Consider the following 20,707-nt stretch of genomic DNA (forward strand, 5'->3'; position numbering starts at 1 on the left):
CCCTCACCTGACAACCCTAAAGCTCCTTCTCTCCCTCAGACTTCAGGCTGATTCTGCCAGCCACGCTCTCGCAATCTCTAAGCCAGTTCCTGTCAAGCAAGGTGTGGAGAGGTGAGGCTGGAAAATAAGCCTCTGGGTTCAAGTTGAGAGCAGGAAGACATAATACCTATATTAAGTCCTATCAGCACCTGATCCTGGAGCTATCTTCCTTCCTCCCCTATAACAATGGGACAAAAGGGATAAAGTAATCATGGAAATTGCCTCCAGGGCCATACCCTCACATGTCTCTTTTGAACAGCTCGGTATTTCAAAAGAACCCTGTATAGTCACTGGTCTAAGCAATCCCTCTGGGAGGCTGACCCAGGGGTTGGGAGTTAGAAAGATGGGAGGGGACGTGAGGACCTAAAATTATCCCTGAGGAGAAAGAACCAGTTTTGTCTCCCAGGGTCCTAGCAGCTCACTCACAAGCAGGATTTGTCAGTGGCCCCCAAACCAGTGCCTTCCATACCCATGCAGTACCCCAAGCACAGGGATGCCCAATGGGTGGAGGTGGAGAGCCTTGCCTCGGCACCCCCTACCCCCAGTCCTGCCCGAGTGGAGCAGGCCACACTTGGCTTTGAGTCTTGGCTGCAACCTCTTGCCGGTCATCAGGGCAATCACTCTCAAGTTGGGTTTGGCAACACCCTAGAGTGTTGCCAGTTATCTCAAAGGAGCGTCATAAGATTCTTAAAGAGTAATCTCTAAAACAAATACGTGTCATTTAGCAATTTTTTTTCCAGGACATCAGAGTTGGGGGGCCAGGGTAAGATAAGTGGGCAAGGAAGTCAAGCAACTTCAAAGGCTGTCATGCTTTAGGGGGTGACCTCATTATTCCAGTAAAGTGTATACAAATGTTTACATTTTCAAAAAAGACAAGATTCCCAAGCCACATGAGTGTGCTGAAGTATAGGGACTGATTAGGCCAATAACCAAAGGAGAGCATGAGCAGAGGAATCCCAGGCCCCTGTTAGTGAAAGCTTTTATGAGCAAGCAGAGCAATAGCTGGAGCTGGAACACTTGGCATGCTTCCCTCTGAATGCCCAGTCCTGCTCCCATTCCTAGTCCGGCCTCCTCCTGCCCAAGAGGCTGGCAGGGAGAAAGGCTCCCTCTTTTGCCACTTTGTTCTCTTTCTTGTGCTTGTGTGTTTTTTCACTTACTCTTTTGAATGGGTGATGCATTCACATCATTCAATCATCAAAACATTCAAAATACATGTATTAGAAAGTTCCCTTCATCCGGATTTTCAACTTCTTTAGGAGTAACCACCGCTAGTCTCTTGTTTATCCTTCCAGCAATATGTTATATGGAAACAAGTCAATATGAATACATGTGCTTTTGTCCTCTCCTTTCTACACAGATGATCATAAAATACAACCACTGTTCTGCACCTTGCTTATTTTTGCTTCACAATATTTATCTGTAATCCTTCCATACTAATACACAATAGCATCCCATTTTTAATACTCCATTGTATGGCTATACCATAATCTATGGAATCAATTGGCTGCTAGTGGACATCTAATTTACTTCTAATCTTTACTAGTGTTGCAGTGAATAACTTGAAACACGTCATTTCACGTGTGTATAAGTATATTTGTGGAATACATTCCTAAAGATAGAACTGCTGTAGCACGAGGCATATATATTTGCAATTTAAAATTTATTGCCAAATTACTCTCCCCAGGCAATGTACCCATGTATACTCTTGCCATCATTTTTGATGATCAGATGGAGGTTGGAGGCAAGTGACCTGCTCTGGAAAGCTGTCCTAATTCCCCCCCAGGGGAATTAGTGCTGCCTGGCCTATAAAGGTCATCCAACTCTGGGCAGAAGCATACATTGCCCGGAAAGAGCTTTACCCTGGTCCTAGGTGCCCAGATGACCTCTCTTCTGTGCCCTTGGAAGCAGACCGTGAATATGGGCCTCTGAATCTGCTGAATTCAGGCCCCCCAGACTGTTGTTGTGTTGGGGGCTCCAAGGATGCAAGTAATTCTGTTGTGTAAGAGGGCAGTTGTGTGATAGTCTGTGATTTAGAATATGTGGTCAGTAGAACCAGAAAGGGCAGAGGTTGTTGTCCCTCCCTTGTTTTAATAGCTTACGGTTGGTCTTACACACACCACAACTGAGTATGTATATGTGTGTGCCTGTATGACAGGGTATAAAGAGGCCCAGGGGAGCTCAGGTGACTGAGCCTTATACCTCATCCAAGACTACATATGTTAGGGGTGTTAGAGTCTATGATTCATAATCTCTCCATCTTGCTTTAAAATGCTTGAAAGGGACCACGAATGAGGTGGAAGTTTCTTCCTTTTCTTTACCCTGCTTGTCTTCCACAGCTAATCTGGGGGAATAAGATGGTAGTGACAGAATCAGAGGTAATGTTGTATCTTAAAATCCAATACAATATTTTACAGAATTAAGAGGGCAAGGCCCAGAGGGGAAATTGAGTCTTGGCCACAATCACACAGTACAGGTTCATTCCTATCAGATGCACAGGCATCCAAGGAGCTGAATCCTTTTTCAGAGCACCTTCCCCCACTCCCAGTGGGGCCCTGCCTCTAGAACTGAAAAGAAGCTAAGATTTTCCTTGTGTTCTATAACGTAGCATGGCCAACTTTACACACATCTGAAGTTTCCCAAGAAAAGGAGCCTGAAGGGAGGAGAGAGGGGGCCTCCATTCCTGGGAAACAAAGGTCCTCTGGGGCCTAAGTGCTAGCTTGGGACAAGGCCTTATACAGGCAGAGAAAGACTGGATGTTTAGGATTTTCCAGCAATGCCTTTTCTCTTTGCTTCTGGCCATCAACAGAAGAAGGGACCAGGAAATATTACTTTCACTCTTGAAGTAAAAAAAGAAATCCTTGTTTTAGTTTCTTTGAGTCATCATTAAGGTTCTTGACTCTTGCTGAAGCTGCTCCTCAGGGGCTGGGAAAGGTCACATATCTCACCTGCAGCCGAGACAAGACTTCCTTGGGGTTCAGGAAGACATCATCTCCCAGAAAGTTAGGGGAGAGATAAACCCAGTATGGGATGGAGAGAACAAGAGAGGGTCTCCCCCAGCTCACAGGTAAGTTTCTCTCCTGGCCTTCCAAGGGTACTGCTTTGGCTGACTTCTTTGTAGCTGTTTTTTTTTGATCAGGAGAAGGAGTCATATATCTGGAATTAAAGAAACAAAACAGAGAGTCATAGGAGAAGGGAGGGAAAAATAAAATAAGATGAAATTGGAGAAGGAGATAAACCATGAGAGACTCTTAACTCTAGGAAACAAACTGAGGGTTGCTGGAAGGGAGGGGATGGAGGGACAGGGTTACTGGGTGATGGCCAATAAGGAGCGTACATGATAGGACGAGCACTGGGTGTTATATGCAGCTGACAAATCACTGGACTCTACATATGAAACTGATGATACACTATATGTTAAATAATTAAATTTAAAAAATAAATTAAATTAATTTTTTTTTATAAAGGAGAAGGAGTCAATTTGGAAGAGGGCAGATCCACCACACCTCTTAGATGTGTGATCTCTTTTCGTACTCTTCCCTGGGAAGGAAAGCTCAAACAAGGCTGGAGCTTGTCTGGCTCAGGCTGAACATGCTCCAGCCCCTTCTCTCACATAATCCCATGCTTTCCAGAGGAAGTAGGTCCTGAAGAAAGAGTGGCTGGTGCTTGGAAGGAAAGGGAGCAAAACAACCAGGATGGTTTTGTTGGTTTCTCCTCCAACAAAGAAGCCAATGCCTCACATGATCCTACCCTCCAACCAAACTGGGAATAAGGAGTTATCCTAGCTAGAAAGAGGAAGGAAGCCAAGCCCCAGAAACCTATTTGGATGGTCAAAAGCCCATCAGAGAAGAATCAAATCTGGGGGTAGTCAAGATCCAGATGTCAAGGGAGAGGCTGTGGCAGAAGGAAGAGGAAAGTGTTTCCTGTTTTTGAAGAAGTCAGGGATGGGGAAAATGCCACTTTTTTTTTTTAATCCCAAGAGAAAGCAAGACATTTTGCTTCTAGGCAGGAGGGCACTGTCTTCCCCTCTCATGATAAATGGACAACAGGAGGAGGAGGAAATATCCTGAGGCTCACCATGCAGCTGTAGTCATCAGATTGGACCTTGCTGATGGAGGCGTGGCAGCCTGGAATTTCCAGCCTGGCTGTCACAGCTCCCGCACAGTTTGTCTTGCGCTCATCCCCAGTGACAGACAGGTGACTAGGATCCATCTCCTACCTGCTGAGTAGAAAGCTCCAAGCCCCAAAGAGAGAGAGTTGTGTTTCACTTTGTCCCCACAAAGCGGTCAGTCTGGTCAGTGCTGTGGTGGGCAGCTTTGGGCAAAGACATCGACTAGGATGGTTTTTTCTCAAGATAGAGAAAAAAACAAAAGCAAGGAGGGCATGTCTTGGGGACCTCAAGGTGACATCTTAGAGGAGAACCTGCTGTACCTTCTACTCAGCCCCCCAGTGAGCAGACAGGCCCTTTCCTACTACTGGTAGGAAACTATTATACTGATAGTCATAATTTAACCCTCCATCCTCAATCCTGGGTCACACTTGCTCTCACATGCCTGAGCTTGTCCCCAGCAGTTCTGGACTCCTGTGAAAATGCTGCTTCATGGACACTCCACAAGATACAAGCAGTGGGAGGAGGCTAGGATGATCATGTATCTTTTACAAATGATGCTATTCAGTATTTTATTTTTTTTTTATTTATTTATGATAGTCACAGAGAGAGAGAGAGAGAGAGGCAGAGGCATAGGCAGAGGGAGAAGCAGGCTCCATGCACCGGGAGCCCAATGTGGGATTCGATCCCGGGTCTCCAGGATCGCGCCCTGGGCCAAAGCAGGTGCTAAACCGCTGCACCACCCAGGGATCCCTTTTTTTTCTGTATTTTATTTTTTTTATTTATTTATGATAGTCACAGAGAGAGAGAGAGAGAGGCAGAGACATAGGCAGAGGGAGAAGCACAAATGATGCTATTCAGATGAAGGAAGGACACTGTTCAGGGTCACAAAGGAAATGGCATGATGAAGCTGGGAAGAGAAGTCAGTTGTCCTGCATCTCCAGCCTCTGGCCTTGGCTGGCAGCTTGTTCTACCTTCTCTACTGGAGAGCAGACTGGGTTTAGGGTAGGGGAGTGGAGGTGCAGGGAGGGCTAGAGACTGGAAGCAAGGTCATTAACATTGACCTCCTCTGCTTCCTGGAAGCTGAATTGCCCCCCCCCCACCCTGCCGATCCCCTGAAGGAGATGAAGGAGTTAATGCAGTGGTGAAGGAGGGGGTAAAAGAAGAATAAGTGAAGGAAGGGTGGGATTCTGAGCTGTGGCAGTCAGGGTGGGGCTGGGCTCCTCTGGAGCCGAAGGAGGGCTTTGTTTATAGGGGCACAGTTTATCTGCAAGCCCAAAGTGAGGCCGTCCTGGAAGGGGTGGGGAACAGAGAGGCAAGGAGGAAAAGAATGTAAGAATGTAACCAGAGCTAAGAATGTCCACTCTCTCCCAGGAGGTGGGGGCAGTGGAAGACAACCCTGGACTTCTATAAAGGGTCTTCCCTTTTTGGTATCTGGACCCCATTAAAATATTCCAAATGATGCCATGGACACTCAAAACCCACAGCTCCTGTGGGTCCCAGTTCCCGATCAGAACCACAGAGTACCAAGAAGAAATGGCATTATGAAGGAAAGGAGTCCTTGCTAGGGGCAGGGTGGGCTGCCTCCATTGCTTCATTCCTCTCTTAGGAAGAAGGAAGAGCCAGTAGACCAATTGGAATCCATTTCATGTGGTGCCATGGTTAGGGTCTGAGGACAAAAAGGAGCCATTGTTCTTGAAAACCAGTTGGAGAGCTGCTTACATTCACTTTGGATGGGTACAAGTGTAACATGCACACAACACACACGCATACATGCAGGTAAGTACACCCCACCTTCAAAAGCACACACACCAAGATACGTACGCGCAATATGCAGAAACGCAGATATGGAGATGTACCCCCAAAGAGAGTCATCACATTTGTATACATACTCATGTACACCCAACCAAAGTCCACCCACTGATAGATGCAAGCCCACACCCCTACACCAAAGCCCAGAGTTTGTAATCCACATGGGCATGCTCCATCTGTTGAGCTGGGAATGAAACCACAAACCCACATGGCTGCAAAAAGCTCCAACCCCAGCGCAGAAGCGGAACCAGGTCAGAGGCCGGCACACTTGGCTGCATCTCTCACCACTCATCTCTCAGTAGTGGTGCTAATGGCACAGAACTGCAGGTCCCGAGTCTGTCGTGGGAAAATCCTTTTAAAGCATGAAGGACAGAGCAGTCTAAATTAAACCCAGCACCAGCCCTGCTTGCTCAAAGGGAATAAGTCACTGGCTAGCCAGCTCTCCACGTTTCATTGTCATCTGTCCCAGGGAAATTCCACAGGCAAGTCCTTTTTTTGGAAGAAAACAGCTGAGAAAGAATGCCTGCACCATTGCATTGATTATCCATTCATCAGTCAGCTCTTACTGCACACAACCATGCTCTGGGCACCAGGCTAGCTTCTGAGAGATACCAAGAGGTATCAGACATGAGAGTTCCCTTCAAACAGATTCCATTCTAGAAGGTGAGACTTACTCACAAGAGAATAATTGCAACATGGCAAGGGCAGAAGGAGGGAAGTGGGCATCAGTGATAGCCAGATTCTGAGGAAGTAGGAATTACTTCCAGATGGGGGTGGTCAGGAAAAAACTTCACAAAGACGGGAATTGGATTTGAGTGTTTAGCAAATGATTAAGATGGAGAAAGGCATAAAAAAGGAAAAATGGCATCCCGGATGGTAGGACTGGTATAAGCAAAAGTGTAGAAGCTCCTGATTGTCATGGCTTCTTTAAGCTGCCTTGCCTACCTTGTTTAATATGTCAGGCACGTTGGAAGGGGACCTGCTGACATTTATTCATCATTCTGAGCCTCTATCCTAGATGACTTAACTTTATCCATTCATTCCTAGTTACATTCAAACTTACAGATATGATTCACACTAAATTTTGGTCCTCCCTTCTCAATTTTGAATCTGGCAAAAGGTAATACAAAGATTTCCTCACTCCCAAGGCTAGATATCCCACCACAGGTTTTCTTGAACACTCTTTCCCTGATTGACCTGCCCCTAGGGCCCTCATCCACTATCATCTCCTCCAAGTGTAGCTTTCTTGCCTGATTTACTGGCTTAAAAGGATGGTGAGGAACCTCCTCTGGAGATGTTCCCAAGGGGGATCTTTCCTGGGCACAGCTTCCGAGATACAGTAGCACACCAGGAAGAACAATAGATCAAGAAATGTTGTTAGATGGGGTGTTTGTCTGGCTCAGTCAGAGGAGTCTGTGGCTCTTGATCTTAAGGTCGTGAGTTCTAGCTCCATGTTGGGTATAGGGATTACTTAAATAAATAAACTTTAAAAGTTTTTAATTTTTAAAAAAGAAATATTGTTAGACCGATCATCAGACCTGCACTTTTAAGGATGACATAGCATGTGATTTCAGGGAGATAGAAAGTTGCCTTCCTCTAAGGAAAAAAAAAAATTCTTCTTAAAATTCCATCATTATAAACACATGCTTCTTTTTTTAAATTTTTATTTATTCATGATAGTCACAGATAGAGAGATAGGCAGAGACACAGGCAGAGGGAGAAGCAGGCTCCATGCATCAGGAGCCCAACGTGGGACTCAATCTTGGGTCTCCAGGATCGCGCCCTGGGCCAAAGGCAGGCGCCAAACCGCTGCACCACCCAGGGATCCCTATAAACGCATGCTTCTTACTGAAGTTTGTATTAAAATGAAAAGACCTCTGAAAGGGAAAGTCTCATAGTCACTTATACCTTGGGGTGAATGACTTTACAAGATACTTTCCTGACAAGAGTTTGCCCAAGGGGTAGAAGATATGAAGACATCTGACATTCTTGGGAAGAATGGGAGAAATTTTCTGCATGGTCCAAGTTTGGGCTGCATGGGCTAAGTCTGGGGGAATTGGGTACTTTGATAAAGGGATGGGATGGTCTTTCCCATTTGAGCAGCTTGTGTAGGGTGATGTCTCATGTGATAAGCATAACCATGGAAGTACAATAGATTGAACCTTAATCATAAATGAAACTTTGTTTTTGTTTTTGTTTTTTTGTAAATGAAATTTTGAAACAAGAAACATTCTTGGAGGGACACCTGGTTGCCTCACTCAGCAGAGCATGCCACTCTTGAACTCAGGGTGGTGAGTTCAAGCCTCATGTTGGACATGGAGACTACTTCTTTTTTTTTTTTTAAGATTTTATTTATTCATTCATGAGAGACACACACACACAGAGAGGGAGGCAGAGACAGGCAGAGAGAGAAGCAAGCTCCATGCAGGGAGACCGATGTGAGACTCGATCCTGGGACGCAAACACCACACCCTGGGCGGAAGGCAGACTCTCAACTGCTGAGCCACTCAGGCGTCCCTGGAGCCTACTTTAAAATATATATATATTGGTAAAATGAGGGGGAGGAACTAAGGGCTTAGTGTCCTGAACATTAGGCTAACGGGTCATAACTGTGATTACATGTAAAATTAAAATAATAGACCTCTGGAGAGTCAAAGTTGTGAGATGCTTTAACAGGTCATCTTGTTCAGTGCCCTAGTTTTGCTGATAGAAGCTTAAAGAGGCAAGTGATTTATCTAAGATCTTACAGCATGTCCCCAGTTTCTTCTTTCTTGGATGACTTTCCTTTCTACTGTACTGAGTTTCAGAACCAGAAAGCTGGACTTTGAAAATACATTTCATCTTGTTTTGGCATATTTGAACTCAATAAAATGTTCTTCTTTAAAACAGCATTCCCCAATGAAATAATGGATGTAGGCAACAATTGTCAAAAACTGATACGATGGGGATCCCTGGGTGGCTCAGCGGTTTAGCGCCTGCCTTTGGCCCAGGGTGCGATCCTGGAGTCCCAAGATTGAGTCCCACGTTGGGTTCCTGATGCATGGAGCCTGCTTCTCCCTCTGCCTGTGTCTCTGCCTCTCTCTGTGTGTGTCTATCATAAATAAATAAATCTTTAAAAAAACCTGATACGATCATTAGGTGAGAACTGAAAGAGAGTTTTATAATGAGCCAATCAGGTTGACAATATGCAATCCTAACTAATAGATTTTAATTATCAAAAGAAAGCCAGATTTTACATTCCTCCCAATGTAATGCAATAAGTGCATGGCACCTTGACTAAGGAAAAAAATGTAGAAGACCTATGTTACTAAAATCAGAAATAAAAGAAGGGACATTACCATCAACTTTACAAAAATAAAAAGGGTTATAAACAAATAATATGAACAACTGTATGCCAACAAAATGGACAATCTAGATGAAACACAAATCTCTAAAAAAACTGACTCAAGAAGAAATAGAAAATTCAGATAAATCTATAACAAAGAGACTGAAATAGTAATCAAAACTTCCCAACAGGGTGGAGGGATGGGTTAAATAGGTGATGGGGATTAAGGAGGGCACTTGTGACGAACACTGGGTGTTGTATGGAAGCAATTAATGACTAAATTCTACACCCAAAAAGTTCTACACCTGAAACTAATACTACACTGTATATTAATTAACAAACTAGAATTTAAATAAAAACTTAATGAAAGAGGGGATCCCCGGGTGGCTCAGTGGTTTAGCGTCTGCCTTTGGCCCAGGGTGCGATCCTGGGGTCCCAGGATCGAATCCCACATCAGGCTCCCGGCATGGGCCTGCTTCTCCCTCCTCCTGTGTCTCTGCCTCTCTCTATGTCTATCATAAATAAATAAATCTTTAAAAAAAAAAACTTAATGAAAGAAAAAAACCCTCCCCAACAAAGAAAAAAAATCTTCACTAGTGAATTCTATCAAACATTTAAAGTGGAATTAATCCTAATGCTTCTCAAATTCTTCTAAAAATTTGTAGTGGAGGGAAAACTTCCTAACTCATCTTATGAGGCCAGCACTACCCTGATACCAAAGCCAGACTAAGATACTACAAGAAATGAAATCTGTAGAACAATGTCCCTTATGAATATGGATGCAAAAATCCCTAACAAAATACCAATAAAACCAAATTTAGTAGCATATTAAAAGGATTATACACCATAACCAAGTAAGATTTATCCCAGGAATGCAACATGTGAAATCAATGTAATATGTGATATTAATAGAATGAAGGAAAAAAAACACACGGTCATCTCAACTGATGCAGAAAAAGTTTGATGTTGGCAAAACCCAACACTTTTTCATAATACAAATACTCAATAAATTAAAGATAGAAGAGAATTTCTTCAACATGATAAAAGATTGAAAGCTTTTCCCCGAAGATCAGAAACAGGATAAGGATACCCACGTTGCCATTTCTATTCAGCATATTACTAAAAGTTCTAGCTAGATCAATTAGGCAAGAGAAAGAAATAAAAAGCATCCAAAGTGAAAAGGTAAACTATCTCTATTCACAAATAGCATGATCTTATATGTAGAAAATACTAAAGAACCCACACCAAAAAAAATATTAGTGCTAATACATAAATTCAATAAGTTGTAGAAGACTAAATCAGCACACAAAAATTAGTTGTATTTCTATACACAATCACTGAATAATTCAAAAGGAAAATCAAGAAAATAATTCCATTTACAATACCATCAGAAAGAATTAAATATGTAGGAATAAAATTAACCAAGGAAACAAAACACTTGTACACTGAAAACTATAAAACATTGCTGACATTAAGAAAGCCTTAAATAAATGGAAAAAAATCCCATGTTCTTGGATTAGAAGACTCACTATTGCTAAAATGACAATTGTATCCAAAGTAATCTATAGATTCAGTGCATTCCATATCAAAATCCTAATGCAGAGGTGCCTGGCTAGTTCAGTGGAAGAGCATGTAACTCTTGATCTTAGGGCCATGAGTTTGAGCCCCACATTGGGTGTAGAGATTACTAAATAAATAAACCTAAAAAAAATTCCAATGATGCTTTTTTCAGAGACCCATCTTAAAATTCATGTGAGGGAATCCAGGGTGGCTTAGTCAGTTGTGTATCTGACTTTTGATTTCAGCTCACGTCATGATCTTGGAGTTGTAAGATGAAGCCCTGTGTCAGGCTCTGCACTGAGCAAGGACCCTGCTTGAGATTCTCTCCCTCTCCTTTTGCCCTCCTCCCCATAAAAATTTAAATAAAAATTTATGGGCAGCCTGGGTGGCTCAGCGGTTTAGCGCTGCCTGAAGCCCAAGGTGTGATTCTGGAGACCTGGGATCGAGTCCTGGGATTGAGTCCTACATCGGGCTCCCTGCATGGAGCCTGCTTCTCCTTCTGCCTGTGTCTCTGTCTCTCTCTCGCTCTCTCTGTGTCTCTCGTGAATAAATAAATAAATAATAAAATCTTTTTAAAAATAAATAAAAATAAAAATTTTAAATAAAATTCATATGAAATCTCAAGAAACCACAAATAGCCAAAACAAACTTGAAAAAGAAGAACAAAGTGGAGGATTCATACTTCTTGATTTCAAAACTTACTATGAAGCAACAGTAATCAAAACAGTGTGGTACTGGCATAAAGATAAATATGCAGATCAATGGAATAGAACTGAGAGCCCAGAAATGGACCCTCACATGGTCAACTGATGGTTAAGAAGGGAGCGCAACCATTCAATAAAGAAAGAACAGTCTCTTCAACAAATGTCACATGAATTTGGACCTTTACAACAGTTAGAATCAAATACAAATAAAGGCCAGACTTGAAAATTCCCTGAGCAGACAAAACCAGTTAAGTCATACAAGCAAAGCTTAATTTAGCTTATTTTGCAAGAGAAGAGAGACTAACTTGACCTGGGTCACTTCTTGCTTCTGCCTCTGAAAATAATAAGCAAAACTTAAAGTTCTTCCCCAGAATTGCTAATTCCCTATCACTTAAAAACTTTCTAACATTATAACCAATCACTGCAAAGAATAAGCAGTCACCACCTCGTCACTATATAAACTACTTTATAACAATATACCTCTGAACCTCAAAGCATGTTTGGTTTGGATGCTCCCCATTCACGAACTACCCTTTTAGTGTGTGCACAATAAACTTCTACTAATTACTACTTTGGTGATTTGTTGGTTTTACTTCTACTGTTCCTAAACTTTTGACATGCCACATACAAAAATTAACTAAAAATGAATCAAAGACATACATTTAAGAAGTAAAACTACAAAACTCTTAAAGGAACACTAGGGGCAAATCTTCGTGACTTTAGATTTGACAATAGTTTCTTAAATATAACACCAAGAGCACAAGCATCAACAGGAAAAATAGATAAATCGCACTTCATTAGAATTCAATTCTTTTGTGCATCAAAGAACACTATCAAGAGAGTGAAATAACAATCTTCAGTGTAGAAGAAAATATTTTTAAATCATATATCTCATAAAGGTTTAATATCCAGAATATATAAAGAGCTCCTGCAACTCAACAACAAAAAGACAAACAATCCAGTTTTTTAAAAAAGATTTATTTATTTATTCATGAAGGACACACAGAGAGAGAGGCAGAGACACAGGCAGAGAAAGAAGCAGGTTCCTGGAACACCTGCACCCCAATGTTTATAGCAGCAATGTCCACAATAGCCAAACTGTGGAAGGAGCCTCAGTGTCCATCGAAAGATGAATGGATAAAGAAGCTGTGGTATATGTATACAATGGAATATTACTCAGCCATTAGAAATGACAAATACCCACCATTTGCTTCGACATGGATGGAACTGGAGGGTATTATACTGAGTGAAATAAGTCAATCAGAGAAGGACAAACATTATGTGGTCTCATTCATTTGGGGGATATAAAAAATAGTGAAAGGGAATAAAAGGGAAAGGAGAGAAAATGAGTGAAAATATCAGTGAGGATGACAGTGAGAGACTCCTAACTCTGGAAATGAATAAGGGGTAGTGGAAAGGGAGGTGGGTGGTGGGTTGGGGTGACTGGATGACGGGCACTGAGGGGGGCACTTGACGGCATGAGCACTGGGCGATATGCTATATGTTGGCAAATTGAAGTCCAATAAAAATTTTTTAAAATTTTTAAAAAGTAGAAGCAGGCTCATGGTAGGAAACCTGATGTGGGACCTGATCCCAGATTCTGGATTCCAGGATCACACCCTGAGCTGAAGGCAGATGCTCAACTGCTGAGCCACCCAGGTGTCCCACAAACAATCCAATTTAAAAATGGGCAAAGGACTTGAATAGATAGGACTTCTTTGTCCAAAGAAGACATATAAATAGTCAATAAGCACATGAAAAGATGCTCAATATCATAAGTCATTGGGGGAATGCATATCAAAAACCACAATGAGACAGAATTTTATATCCACTAAAATAGCTGTAATTTTTGAAAATGGAAAATAACAAGTGTTAAAGAGGATGTGGAGAAATTGGAACACTCTGTCTTGCTGGTAGGAATGTAAAATGGTGTAGCCACTGTTAAAAACACTGGCCATTCCTCAAAAAGTTAAACACAACGTTATCACATGACCTAGCAATTCCACTCCTAGGTGTGAACCCAAAAGGACTAAAGGCATGGACTCAAACAAGTACTTGTACACCAATGTTCATAGCAGCATTATTCACAATAGCCAAAAGGTGTATGTAAACAACCCAAGTGTCCATCTACAGATGAATGGATAACAAAATGCAGTATATACATATATACATGCAATAGAATATTATTCGGCCTTAAAAAGGAATACAGTTGGGGATCCCTGGGTGACCCAGTGGTTTAGCACCTGCCTTCAGCCCGGGGCATGATTCTAGAGTCCTGGGATCGAGTCCTGCATTGGGCTCCCTGCGTGGAGCCTGCTTCTCTCCCTCTGCCTGTCTCTGTCTCTCTCCCTCTCTCCCTCTCTCTCTCTCTCTTTCTCTCTCTCTCTCTCTGTGTGTGTGTTTCTCATGAATAAATAAAATCTTTTTTAAAAAAAGGAATAAAGTTCTGACACATACTGAGACACATGGATGAAACTTGAAAACATTGTACTAAGCAAAATAAGCCAGACACAAAAGAGCCAGACACAAAAGGATAAACATGCACAATTGCACTTATATTAAACATCTAGAATAGGTAAAGTCATAGAGACAAAAAGTAGATTAGAAATTACTAGGGGCTCAGGGTACAGGGAGAGGGAAGTTAGTGTGTAATAGGTACAGAATTTGTTTGGGGTTACGAAAAAATTAAAAATAGTGGTAATGATTACACAACACTGTGAATGTAACCCACGCCACTGAGTTGTACATCTAACAGTGGTTAAAATGTCAAATTTTATGTCATATATGCTTTACTACAGTTTTAAACATCTAAAAAAATTTAATAAAAATATGAGAGAATCCAAGAAGTTTGAACCCTGAAAGGGATGTTTGATGATATTAAGAGTTACTGATTTTTTTAGGTGTAATGATGTTACTGTGGTTATATTTCTTTAATAAAAAGCCCTTCTCTTTTATCAATACTATATAATTATAAATGAAATGATAGGATCACTGAGCTTCCCTTCAAAATGATCCAGTGAGTATACAGATGAAACAAGTCTGACCATGTATTGACCATTCTGGAAGCTGGGTGATGGGTATATGGGAGGGGAAATACTATCCTCTGTACTTTTGTGTGTATTTGAAATATTCCATAATAAAAAGTGATAACAAAACCCCTAGTCATTATGTGGTTACAACTGGGCTAAAGCAGAAAAGATTTTTATTTATGGCTCAAAAACTTTATACAGGAATGCTAAGATGCAGGTGTTGCCGGAGAAAAGCCAAGCTCATCCAGCCTGGGCAGGTAGCATAATCCCTGGAGAAACATAAAAAGGGGCAGGACTCAGAAGCACGGGTGGAAATGCCAGCTTCGTGCCAGGGGGTCGCTGTGTGACAGAAAGCACACTCACCTAGCTCCTCTTCCTCTTCCCCCACAGGCTGGATTACACAAGTCTGCTTGTTTTACTCTTTTTCACTTCTAAAGATGTCTTCTGTTTATTGTGACCTACATTCACCTTCCATAAAAACTTTCAAGGTGGGCTTACCCACAGGTGGGGAGCTCAGATAACTTTCAGCTTAGTGTGTTTTCAAAGTCTTCTATATGGCAGACGCTTTGCTATATACTTAGGAAAATTAAAAAGTAGTTCAGATGTCCTTGCTGCCCTTCCAAGAGTTTACAGTACAGAACATAAAAAATGGGTTTCTAAAAAAGATTTTATTTTTAACTGTAGGGCTCAAACTCAGACCGCCCCCCCCCAAGATCAAGAGCTGCATGCTATACTGACTAAGCCAACCAGTTCCCCCAAAAATGTTTTTAATGTCCATTCCTCAGTTAAAAATAAAAAAAGTTGTCTATGGATCCTCTATGTGTGTGTGTGTGTGTGTGTGTGTGTATAAAAAATGAATTTAATGTACGTGTATTTTAAGACCGCTAACTTCTTTTTGACAGCATTTATCGACTGCTTATAAAATGCTATGCATTGTTCTAAGTGCTCTACATGTATTACTACATTAAACAAAGGCACAAAAACTGATATCTTAAAAAATGAGATAGATAGGGACACCTGAGTAGCTCAGTTGGTTAAACAACTGCCTTTGACTCAGGTTATGATCCTGGGGTTCTGAGATAGAGCCCCCCACATTGGGCTCCCTGCTCAGCAGGGAGTCTGCTTCTCCCTTTCCCCCTGCCTGTCCTCCCTGCTTATTCTCTCTCTCTCTCTCTCAAATAAAATCTTTTTTAAATGAGATAAATATAAATATTTTAAGATTTTATTTATCTGTCAGCAATTCAAAAGTTATTTTTGTATCTGCTAACAAGATGTTATAACTAAAATGTTCCAGAAGCTAGGGTTTCAAACGCCAAACTAACCACTGTGGCCTCAAACTATTTGTACTTACTTTTTTAAGTTCTGCTGTACACCTACAGAGAAGTTAATCATTAAGTTTAAAGGGTGTGAAACCTATTTCAAGTACTCTTCTTAATTATTGTTGCCTTTTTTTTTTTTTTTTTGGCCCAGATTCAAGTCAGAGTATGGTGGGGTTTTTTACCTTGTAATGTAGCTGATGAAGGGCTTGTGCAGAAATGTGCAAATTCAGATATGTAGAGGAAACAAAGGGGAAGGACATTTAGCTCTGGTGTGAGGGGAGGCAAGAGTAAGGGAAGACTTTCTTTGCGAAGAGATGCTTTTAGCCAGATAAAAGGAAGTAGGGCATTCTAGGCAGAGGGAATAGTCTGGAAGAGCATGAGCTGAGATCCAGGGGCATAAAGCAGTTAGTGGATTCAGAGAGCTATTTGTTCAGTATTGCTGAATATAGAGACAGTGAAGAGAGTCTTAAGAGTTTGGGGTCTTGGGGTGCCTGGGTGGCTCAGCTGGTTGAGCGTCTGCATTCTGCTTAGGTCATGATTCCAGAGTCCCGGGATCTAGCCCCACATCGGGCTCCCTACTCTGCAGAGAGCCTGCTTCTCCCTCTCCCACTGCTGCTGCTCCCTCTGCTTGTGCGTGTGCGCGTGCTCTCTCTCTGTCAAATAAATAAATAAAATCTTAAAAAAAAAAGTTTGGGGTCTTTTTTTTGGGGGGGGTCTTTTTTTTTTTTAGGTTTTTGTTTGTGGTTTTTTGTTTTGTTTTGTTTGGAGGATGGGTAGATATGTTATAGCCCTTCTGGGCTTGCCTGGAAAACTCTTAAGGAAACAAACTGAACTGAGATGTGAAGTTCCTCCCCAGAAGAATACCTGTCCTTCAACATTGAAGAACATCCAGGAGGGTTGCCGGGAGCTCCAGCCCCTGACACTCACCGACTTAATCCCACCTTACTACCAGTGAGGATTCTCTTCATGCGCCCATCAGTAGAGACTTCTACTAATATCCTTAATATGGAGCTGAATCTAGGAATGCAAATCTGCTCAAGGCATTGACCAGCTTAGTTGGTCTATTTTGAGGATTCCAGCCCCCTGAAACCAGGGAGAAATGAAGAGCCATTGGATCACGGTAGAAAAGATAAACAGAGATTTCCATTTCAAATCTGCTTCTCTGATAGCCACACATGCATTGATCTCCTTGAAGAAAAAAGAAAAGGAATCAAGGGACTGAAGTCAGGAAACACGTGTACCAAAAAGGAGCTCAAGGTTCATGGTGCCATGTTGGAAACCACCAGTGTCTACAGGTGGTAGATGTGATGGGATTGAATATACAAGAGTACTCCTCCAATTCTGTTACTTCCTAAGGCCTGGCAGAGGCATGGAGACCAAGATGCACATCCTCTTTCTGAATGAGGACTCATCTGCCTGCCTCAGTGAGCACCATGACAGATTGAAAAATCTCATTCAGCAAAGTAGGAGGACCTCAACCTTATCCTTGAACACTTTCAAGGCTATGGGTTCCATGGCTCCTGTTTTGGTGCTGCTCTGCCTATAATAAAATTGTTGGTACCCTTATACTGTTTTCTTATACAAAACAAGTGAAACTTCATTGACTCTTTAAATGTGAAACTAAAAAAAAATTGAGGTTTATTGACAGAGAGAGAAGAAACAAATGATTAGGGATTCTTCTCTAGTGGCCTTCAGATTTTGCTGTCCTTGCTTTTTGGTAACTAATGCTGAAACAGAATCTTCGAAGTTGGCTGCTTTTGCCCATGTTTTCTACCAGAGGCTGGCAAACTTCAGCTCATGAACCAATTCTGGCCCACCATCCATTTTTGTATGACCTGAGGGCTAAGGCAGTTTTCAATTTTTTTAAGAGTTGAAAAGGATTCAAAAGACCTATAGTCAAAAAAAAAAAGAAAGAAAGAAAGAAAAAAAGTCAACAACAATATATTACACACTCAAAATTTGTTAAGAGGGTAGATTTCATGTTAAGTGTTCCTAACACAATAAAAAAGTCAAAAGTGCATTTTTGTGATACATGAAAATTATATGAAATCCAATTTAAGTGTCCCTACATAAAGTCTGGTTGAAACACAACCATACTTGTGCTCTGGAGTTTATGCCACAGCACTGGAGGCCAAGGGAAAGCTTGCCACCAAACAGCCTTCTAAGGCTTGGAGGTTCCCAAGACTGATCTGAGTTACCAGAATAACTTGCTAATTCACGGGTGTCTACAGAATACTGCACCTTTTATAGTTACACTGGTGTTTATAAACCAAACTCATTGTAGACAAGTGGGGCACCTGTTTGGAGTTGACCAGCCCTCCTAGGAAATCTAAGTCAAGTGGAGGATTCTTGGGAAGTTTCTGGGTGTGTGTAATGAGGCAGTTTGCCCAAGTTCTTTGGGGCCACTGCAACTAGAGCCTCTGGGAGTCCCAGGTCTGAACAGTCCATCTGTAATCTTTGAAGCAGCCAGCAATGCCCTGCATGTGTCGTTTGCTATTGAGAGCAGACTAGAATGAATCTAGCCTTAGGAATGCAGTAAGTCAGATGGATAGTTGCTGGGTTTTGGTTTGCTTCCAAAACCCCTCCTTCCTGTCTGCACCCTACCCCCACATTTCTCCCCATGCCCTAAGTACATTTAAAAAGAAAGTGGCAAGAACCAGAAACTTCCCTCCTGAAAGCCCTACTGCCTTTCTCCACTGCTTCCCAAATTTCATGCTGGCAGACAACTGTCTCTAACCTCTGCCCTACTGGGGAGGTCTGCTCCAGGGACCATCCATCCTCTGTCCCCTCAGCTTCCTTGAAGGGTGAAGGAGGAGTCCTGAGAGTGGAAAGGGGGTGGCATGGGGTGTGAGCTGGCCCCACCCTTTTCTGGAGCGAGCTAGGAGAAAACTGACAAGTCCAAGGGGAAGGACTGGCTTCCAACGCCAACTATTGCTCTGGACATTGATTAGGAGCCTTCTCTGGGTGAAACGGGGAGCGGAAGTCATGAAAAACACAGGCTGAGGGGAAGCACCTGATGAGGTGGTGTGCTCAGCCCCGTGTTGCACCTGGTGATGGCAGCACCCAAATCTGCCCAGGTCTTGCTTGACCAATTAAGTATCATTTAGGGCTCATTTCTTACTCGGGCTTCTTTGCTTGGATTAGTTTACCTTATGTTCCACTCACATTCCTGAGCTCACATCTGCCCCAGATTAGAAAGTGATCGCAGTGTTGTAATGCCATTTGGGACTAGAGGCAGCGGCCCCAGGAGAGAGAAAGGCATTCCAGGACAGTGTGGTGGGAGTCCGGAATTCCTGGGCATTGTATACACTTAGACACCCTCTGTAATCACCAGGGAAACACAGTGGGGCCCATGGAAGGGGAACCCCATACTCCATGGACTAGGGAATTATCTTATTAGCCACTTCTATTGTCAGGATCCTCTTTATAGGCTGCAGAAAGGAGGTCCCTCCAGTGCAATCCTGCATGACCTCTTCCACCTCCACAATATAAAAATGAAATTCTGCCTCTCCACAAATACCTCCAGCATGGAGACCAAAGGGTCCCTGGCCACTGTTCCCATTTCTCCTGGCTCCCACCCAATCTCATCACCCCTTAATGAGCCTTTGAGTACCAGAAGAGGAAATTCCAGCAGAATGGGGGGCCTGGTTACCTCACTGGCTCCAAAGTAGAGCTTGGCTGGGGAAAGATAGCTGTCATGATATCATTGTTATACAAGAGGCTCTTCCTGCCCAGTTCTGGCTAATGGGCTCAGCAGCTGGCACAGGGAAGAGATGAAGCCTCTGAGGCCTCAAGCTGAGACTTTGGGTTGCTGGTGCCTTCTGGGGAGAGGATGCTGAACCAAGAGGCCCTGAGAAGAGTAGGGTGAGACTATTCATCTCAGACTATTCTGTCTGCAAAATAACCAAATACTCACTGGGTACAGAACACCTTCCTGGGCCTGGTGACATATGCAAATAAGTAGAAGATGCCATAATGCCCTCACCAAGTCCAATGTTATTGCAGATGATTGAATACACATCTAAAAAGTAGGGATACGCACTGACCCTCATATTAACAAAGGCGAAATCATTTGATGCAATTCAAGTAGAGTATAAGCAGAGACAAATTAAGGAGTATAGGAGCTAATGCAGGAGATTTGGGGAGGTAGGTGAGTTTTGAATTTTGAATTGTTTCCTGATGGATGAGAGGGCAAAGGTGTATATATATGAAGTTGATGATTAGAAGTAATATGCTAAAAAAAAAAGAAGCAATATGCTATATTCCTGCAGAGAGAAAGGATTTTACCTAGAGAAGGAAGAACACAAGTGAAAAATCTTAAAACCAGAGATACCCTTTTTGCAGCAAGAAACATCAAGGTTGAGGTGATGGAAGACTGACTATAATTTTTTTTGTATATTTTTTATTAGAATTCGATTTGCCAACATATAGTATAACACCCAGTGCTCATCCCGTCAAGTGTCCCCTTCAGTGCCCGTCACCCAGTCACCCCAACCCCCCGCCCACCTCCCTTCCACTACTCCTTGTTCATTTCCCAGAGTTAGGAGTCTTTCGTGTTCTGTCACCCTCTCTGATTTTTTCCATTCAGTTCCCCTCCTTCCCTTATAATCCCTTTCACTATTTCTTATATTCCCCGAAATCATATGATGATTGTCCTTCTCCAATTGACTTACTTCACTCAGCATAATACCCTCCAGTTCCATCCACATCGGAGCAAGTGGTGAGTATTCATCATTCCTAATGGCTGAGTAATATTCCATTGTATACACAGACCACATCTTCTTTATCCATTCATCTGTCGATGGACACCAAGG

This window comes from Vulpes lagopus, chromosome 4 (assembly GCF_018345385.1).
Source record: "Vulpes lagopus strain Blue_001 chromosome 4, ASM1834538v1, whole genome shotgun sequence".
Lineage (NCBI taxonomy): Eukaryota > Metazoa > Chordata > Mammalia > Carnivora > Canidae > Vulpes > Vulpes lagopus.